Raw genomic sequence first — 6,944 nt, forward strand, 5'->3', positions numbered from 1 at the left:
TCAGGCGGATGTGGGTCGGGAGGGAGTTCCAAGTCTTGGCGGCCAGGTGGGAGAAGGATCTTCCTCCTGTTGTGGCTCTTCGGATGCGGGGGACGGTGGCGAGGGCATGGCTGGTCGATCGAAGGTGGCGTGTGGGAGCGTAGAAGTTGAGGTGGCTGTTGAGGTAACTCGGGCCTTGGTTGTGCAGGGCTTTGTGTGCGTGGGTGAGGAGGCGGAAGGTGATTCTCTTGTTGACCGGGAGCCAGTGCAGGTCTCTCAGGTGTCTGGAGATGTGGCTTTGTCTGGGAATGTCGAGGATGAGTCTTGCTGAGGCGTTCTGGATTCGCTGGAGTCTCTTCTGGAGCTTGGCGGTGGTTCCGGCATAGAGGGCATTGCCGTAGTCCAGACAGCTGGTGACGAGGGCCTGGGTGACCGTCTTCCTGGTCTCGGTGGGGATCCACCGGAAGATCTTACGTACCATGCGCAGGATGTTGAAACAAGACGAGGAGACGGCGTTGACTTGTCTGGTCATGGAGAGGGAGGAGTCCAGGATGAAGCCCAGGTTGCGTGCGTGGTCTCTTGGTTTGGGTGGGGAGCCCAGGTCGGGTGGCCACCAGGAGTCGTCCCAGGCGGAGGGCGAGGAGCCCAGGATGAGAACTTCCGTCTTGTCTGAGTTCAGTTTCAGGCGGCTGGTCATCATCCATTCGGCTACGTGTTTCATCCCTTCGTGCAGGTCGGCTCTGGCGGTGGCGGGGTCGTTGGTCAGGGAGAGGAACAGCTGTGTGTCGTCGGCGTAGGAGATGATGTTGAGGTTGTGTTGGCGTGCGATGGCCGCAAGGGGGCTCATGTAGACATTAAAGAGGGTGGGGCTGAGCGAGGAGCCTTGAGGAACGCCGCAGATGACTTCGGTGGCCTCTGACCTGAACGGGGGTAGGCGGACTCTCTGTGTTCTTCCAGCGAGGAAGGAGATGATCCATTCCAGTGCCTTCTCCTGGATTCCGACGTTCCTGAGGCGTTGCACTAGGGTGCGGTGGCAGACAGTGTCGAATGCCGCGGAGAGGTCTAGGAGGATGAGGGCCGCTGTTTCTCCGTTGTCAAGCAGGGTACGGATGTCATAGGTGGCAGCGATGAGGGCGGTCTCGGTGCTGTGGTTGGCCCTGAAGCCCGACTGTGAGGGGTCGAGGGATCCATTCGTCTCGAGGAAGGCGGCCAGCTGCTTGTTGACTGTCTTCTCGATGACTTTGGCTGGAAACGGGAGGAGCGAGATGGGGCGGTAGTTCATGAGTTCGGTGGGGTCTGCTGTTGGTTTCTTTAGTAGAGTGCTGAGTTCGGCGTGCTTCCAGCTCTCAGGGAAGGTTGCGGTGTCGAAGGAGGCATTGATGATGTCCCGTAGCTGGGGTGCGATGGCAGCGTCGGCCTTGTTGAAGACGTGGTGAGGGCAGGGGTCGGTTGGAGATCCGGAGTGGATGGAGTTCATTGTGCGGATGGTGTCTTCGGTGTTGATAGGGGTCCAGGCACTGAGGGTGGTGTTGGGGGGCGTTGGTGCGGTCGTGGGGAGCGTTGGTTGTGTGCTGAAGCTGTTGTGTATGTCAGCGATCTTGTTGTGGAAGTAGGAGGCGAGGGAGTTGCAGAGGTCTTGTGATGGGGTGATGTCGTTGATTCCGGCGTTGGGGTTGGAGAGCTCTTTCACGATGTTGAAGAGTTCCTTGCTGTTGTGTGCGTTGTTGTCCAGTCTTTCCTTGAATGCTGTTTTCTTGGTGGCGCGAATCAGTTGATGGTGTTTTCGAGTGGAGAGCTTGAGGGTGGTCATGTTGTCTGGTGTTGGGTCTCTTTTCCATGCTTTCTCGAGAGTTCGGCAGTTCTTCTTGGAGCTCTTGAGTTCGTCGGTGAACCAGGATGCTTTCTTGCTGCCGGGTCTGCTGGGCGGGGTCCTCAGTGGGGCGAGGTCGTCTGCGCAGTTGCTGATCCACTATGTGAGGTTGTCGGCGGCCTGGCTGGGGTTCGCGGAGCTGGTGGGAGGGTGCTGGTTCAGGGCTGCGGTGAGCTGGTCGGCCGTGATCTTGTTCCAGCTTCTTCGTGCAACCTGTTGCTGGTGGTGGTGGATCGTGGTCCTTCTGAAGCTGAAGTGGATGCAGCTGTGGTCCATCCAGTGGAGTCCGGTGGCGTGGCTGAAGGCGATGTCTTTGCTGGATGAGAAGACGGCATCGAGTGTGTGTCCTGCGAGGTGGGTGGGGGTGGTCACCAGCTGCTTGAGTCCGAGGTTGTCGAGGTTGTCAAGCAGGGTGGTGGTATTGCGGTCATTGTTGTTCTCCAGGTGGAAGTTGAGATCCCCGAGGAGGATGTAGTCAGCGGAGGGGAGGGCGTGTGGGCTGACGAAGTCTGCGATGTCTTCGCTGAATTGTGTGCGGGGTCCCGGGGGACGGTAGATCAGGGTGCCTCTGAGGGTGGTCTTGGGGTCGGTGTGGATCTGGAAGTGCAGGTGTTCGGCGGTTGTCAGGGTGTCGTCGGTGTTGGTCGTGATGCGGATGGTGTTCCTGTGGATGATGGCGATGCCTCCTCCCGTCTGGTTGACGCGGTCCCTCCGGGTGATCTTGTATCCGTCCGGGATGGCGATGGCGATGTCGGGCGCTGAGGAGGCGTTCATCCAGGTTTCCGTGAGGAAGGCGACGTCTGGAGATGTGGTGTCGAGGAGGTTCCAGAGTTGAACGGCGTGTCTGTGGACGGAGCGGGTGTTGAGCAGGATGCACTTCAGGTGGTTGCTGCTGGTGTTCGGCTTGGTGGGTGCTGGTGTAGTGCAGGTCCGGATGCATGTGAACTTACAGGCGTGGCAGCTGAAAGGTCCGTGGGTGCGTCTCGGAGTGGCTCGGTAGCATCCCGGGGCTCGGCCGGTGTTGAGTGCGTTGAGGGTGGCGGTGTCGTACGTCCGGCGGGGGGTGGCCTCTGCGGGGGCCAGGGGTCCTGGCACTGGGCGCGGTCCAGGCGCGGACGGGCGTAGACGGGCTTACCTTTGGCGCACCTTCGGTGCTCCCGCTGTGCGGTCGCTCTGGGGACGTCATAAGAAGGGAGCTGGTCGGGAGGGTCTGCGGGGAGGCGGGAGCGAGAGCCAATTGGCTGGCGGGGGGCGGGGCCGCGGGCTAGGGCGGCGGGTAATTATTTGTCTGTTAGTAGTTTTTAAATGCAGATGAACTATATTTTAACCCCTTCCATGCTGCCGTCGGCCATTGGCCGACGGCAACGCTACCTCGCTGGTGCTGCCGTCGGCCAATGGCCGACGCGGCCCCGCCCGTTTTGGGGAAGTGCCACACTTCCTCAAAATCGCGGGCGCAGTAAACGGGTTAAATGGATAGCTCAGTAGGTTACTGCCTTTGTCACAGAGATCCTTGTGTTACTTGCAGTTCAGGAGTTACAATCCTAACATAGAACAATGACCAATGAACTGTCACCAAAAAGCTACATACAAACGTGAATGGTAGAGTTAGAACTTCGCTTTTTTTTTGTTTTGTGATATAGTTAGAACTACCTTTGTCTTTCATTATTCAAATGTTGCTAAAATGAGTATGTTTGGGCAGATATACATTTTTATCAGTAAAGCTGGCCCCCATGGAATACTCTTGAAATCCTAAGGTTGTGTTTCCCCAGACCAAATATACTGCCCACCAGTATGGATGACGTGATTCCTACACCTTGTAATCCTCATTAGCTTATGTGACATTCCCTGTAGACTGATTTACATACTTGTATGATTCATTGTCTCTGTATAATGTGTGCATGGTGTAAAGTACTGACACTACAACAAATTAAATGCCTATGAGAGAGGGCCTACGTAAAGATGAGGGGCACTGGTGGAGGGTGGCAGTGAGGGAATCCGAGGAGGAGGTAATGGAAGGGGCTATGGAGCGATGAGGGGCACTGTTGGAGGGTGGCAGTGAGAGAATCCGAGGAAGAGGTCATGGGGTGGAGTGGGTGCTAGGGAGAGATAAGGGGCACTGGTAGAGGTGGTAGTGAGGGAGTCTAAGGAGGAGGTCAATAGGGGGAGAGGCTATGGAGTGATGAGGGGCATTGTTGGAGGGTGGTAGTGAGGGAATCCAATGAGGAGGTCAATAAGGGGGGCCATGGAGGGATGAGGGGCACTGGTGGAGAGTGGCAGTGAGAGAATCAGAGGAAGAGGTCAAGGGGTGGAGGGGGGAGCTAGGGAGAGATAAGGGGCACTGGGGGAGGGTGGTAGTAAAGGTATTTACGGAGATTTGGCGCCATAAAAGACTTTCGCATCAGCGCTAAAGCTGGCCCTGTCATGGCCTTTCTGTTTTAGTTTATTTAATTAGCAGTCGGGTCATAAGGGCTGCTGTGGAACATACTTTAAAAGTGCGTGCTATATTCAATGTTTTAATTTTGAAGGTGATTTTACTATATTTTTACCGGGAAAAATAAAAGTGGAGCCCAATGGTGTCTGATATGGGGTTGGGGCCCAAGGTCACCTGTGAGATAAGGTGCACTGGAGAGGAGTAGTGGGTAATCAAGCCTGTAAGGGATTGTGTTGCAGAGTCCGGGGTCAGGTGGAGGTAGTAATGAAGAGGGATTCTCCCTGATGGCTCGCACAGAGGGAGCCTGAGAAGTGGCACTTGCCTGATATTCCCACCTCAGAAACCTCCTCTTCCCATAAAAGGAACATTACATGGAAAAAACACTTTTTGAGTGATAATATTTAGAAAGAGACTTGGAAAAGAGTGCGTTTTACTGGGCCTTATAAGACTAAGAAGAGATAAAGGAGGGCCCTGACGCAGGCCTGCCCAGACATATATGCGACAAATCGAGCCCACAGTGGCCCACCCAAATGCACCCTTCGCTAAGAATTCCTGGAGCCGGGCCTGTCCCGTGCTCACTCTCAACTCCTCCTTCACTGCCTCCTGCTCACCCCTCCTCCTCCTTCACTGCCCCGTGCTCAACCTCCCTCCTCCGTCACTACCCCGTGCTCACCCTCCCTCCTCCTTCACTGCTCTGTGCTCACCCCCCATCCTCCTACTCTGCCCCCTGCTCACCCCTCCTCCTACTCTGCCTCGTGCTCACCCCCTTCCTCCTTCACTGCCTCCTACTCACCCTCACCTCCTCCTTCACCAGCCCCGTGCTCACCCTTAGCTCCTCCTTCACTGCCTCCTGCTCACCCCCTCCTCCACTGCCCCAAACTCATCCTCCATCTTCCTTCACTGCCCCATGCTCACCCTCCCTCCTCCTTCACTGCCCTGTGCTCACCACCCTCCTCCTTCACTGCCCTGTGCTCTCCCTCACCTCCTCCTTCACTGCTCCGTGCTCACCCCTCCTCCTCCTTCACTGCCCCGTGCTCACCCTCCCTCCTCCTTCAATGCCTTCTGCTCACCCCCTCCTCCTATACTCCCCCGTGCTCACCCTCCCTCCTCCTTCACTGCCTCCTGCTCACCCTCACCTCCTCCTTCACTGCCCGGTACTCACCCTCCTTCCTCCTTCACTGCGCCGTGCTCACCCTCAGCTCCTCCTTCAGTGCCCCGTGCTCAACCCCGCCTCCTTCACTGACCCGTGCTCACCCTCCCTCCTCCTTTACTGCCCCGTGCTCACCCTCCCTCCACCTACACTGCCCCGTGCTCACCCTCCCTCCTCCTACACTGCCCAGTGCTCACCCTCCCTCCTCCTACACTGCCCCGTGCTCATGCTCCCTCATCCTTCACTTCCCCGTGCTCACCCCCTCCTCCTTCACTGCCTCCTGCTCACCCCCTCCTCCTTCACTGCCTCCTACTCACCCTCGCCTCCTCCTTCACCAGCCCCGTGCTCACCCTTAGCTCCTCCTTCACTTCCTCCTGCTCACCCCCTCCTCCACTGCCCCAAACTCATCCTCCGTCTTCCTTCACTGCCCGTGCTCACCCTCCCTCCTCCTTCACTTCCCTGTGCTCACCCCCCTCCTAATTCACTGCCTTCTGCTCACCCCTCCTTCTTCACTGCCCTGTGCTCACCCCCTCCTCCTTCACTGCCTCCTGCTCACCCCCTCCTCCTTCACTGCCCTCCTCCTTCACTGCCCCGTGCTCAACCTCCCTCCTCCTTCACTGCCTCCTGCTCACCCCCCACCTCCTTCACTGCCCCATGCTCACCCCCCTCCTCCTTCACTGCCCCCTGCTCACCCCCCTCCTCCTTCACTGCCCCATGCTTACCCCCATCCTCTACTGCCCCCTGCTCACCCCCTCCTCCTTCACTGCCCCCTGCTCACCCCCCTCCTCCTTCACTGCCCCATGCTTACCCCCATCCTCCTTCACTGCCCCGTGCTCACCCTCTCTCCTCCTCCACTGCCCCCTGCTCTCCCCCTCCTCCTTCACTGCCCCCTGCTCAACCCCCTCCTCCTTCACTGCCTACTACTCACCCTCCCCTCCTCCTTCACTGCCCCCTACTCACCCCCCTCCTCCTTCACTGCCCCCTGCTCACCCCTCCTCCTTCACTGCCCCCTGCTCTCCCCCTCCTCCTTCACTGCCCCCTGCTCACCCCTCCTCCTTCACTGCCCCCTGCTCACCCCCCTCCTCCTTCACTGCCCCCTGCTCACCCTCCCTCCTCCTTCACTGCCCCCTGCTCACCCCTCCTCCTTCACTGCCCCCTGCTCTCCCCCTCCTCCTTCACTGCCCCCTGCTCACCCCTCCTCCTTCACTGCCCCGTGCTCAACCCCCTCCTCCTTCACTGCCTACTACTCACCCTCCCCTCCTCCTTCACTGCCCCCTACTCACCCCTCCTCCTTCACTGCCCCCTGCTCACCCCCCTCCTCCTTCACTGCCCCCTGCTCACCCTCCCTCCTCCTTCACTGCCCCATGCTTACCCCCTCCTCCTTCACTGCCCCATGCTCACCCCTATCCTCCTTCACTGCCCCGTACTCAACCCTCCCTCCTCCTTCACTGCCCCTTGCTCACCCCTCCTCCTTCACTGCCCCGTGCTCACCCCCCTGCTCCTTCACTGCCTCC

The sequence above is a fragment of the Lissotriton vulgaris genome, chromosome 4_1, assembly GCF_964263255.1.
Source record: "Lissotriton vulgaris chromosome 4_1, aLisVul1.2, whole genome shotgun sequence".
Classification (NCBI taxonomy): domain Eukaryota; kingdom Metazoa; phylum Chordata; class Amphibia; order Caudata; family Salamandridae; genus Lissotriton; species Lissotriton vulgaris.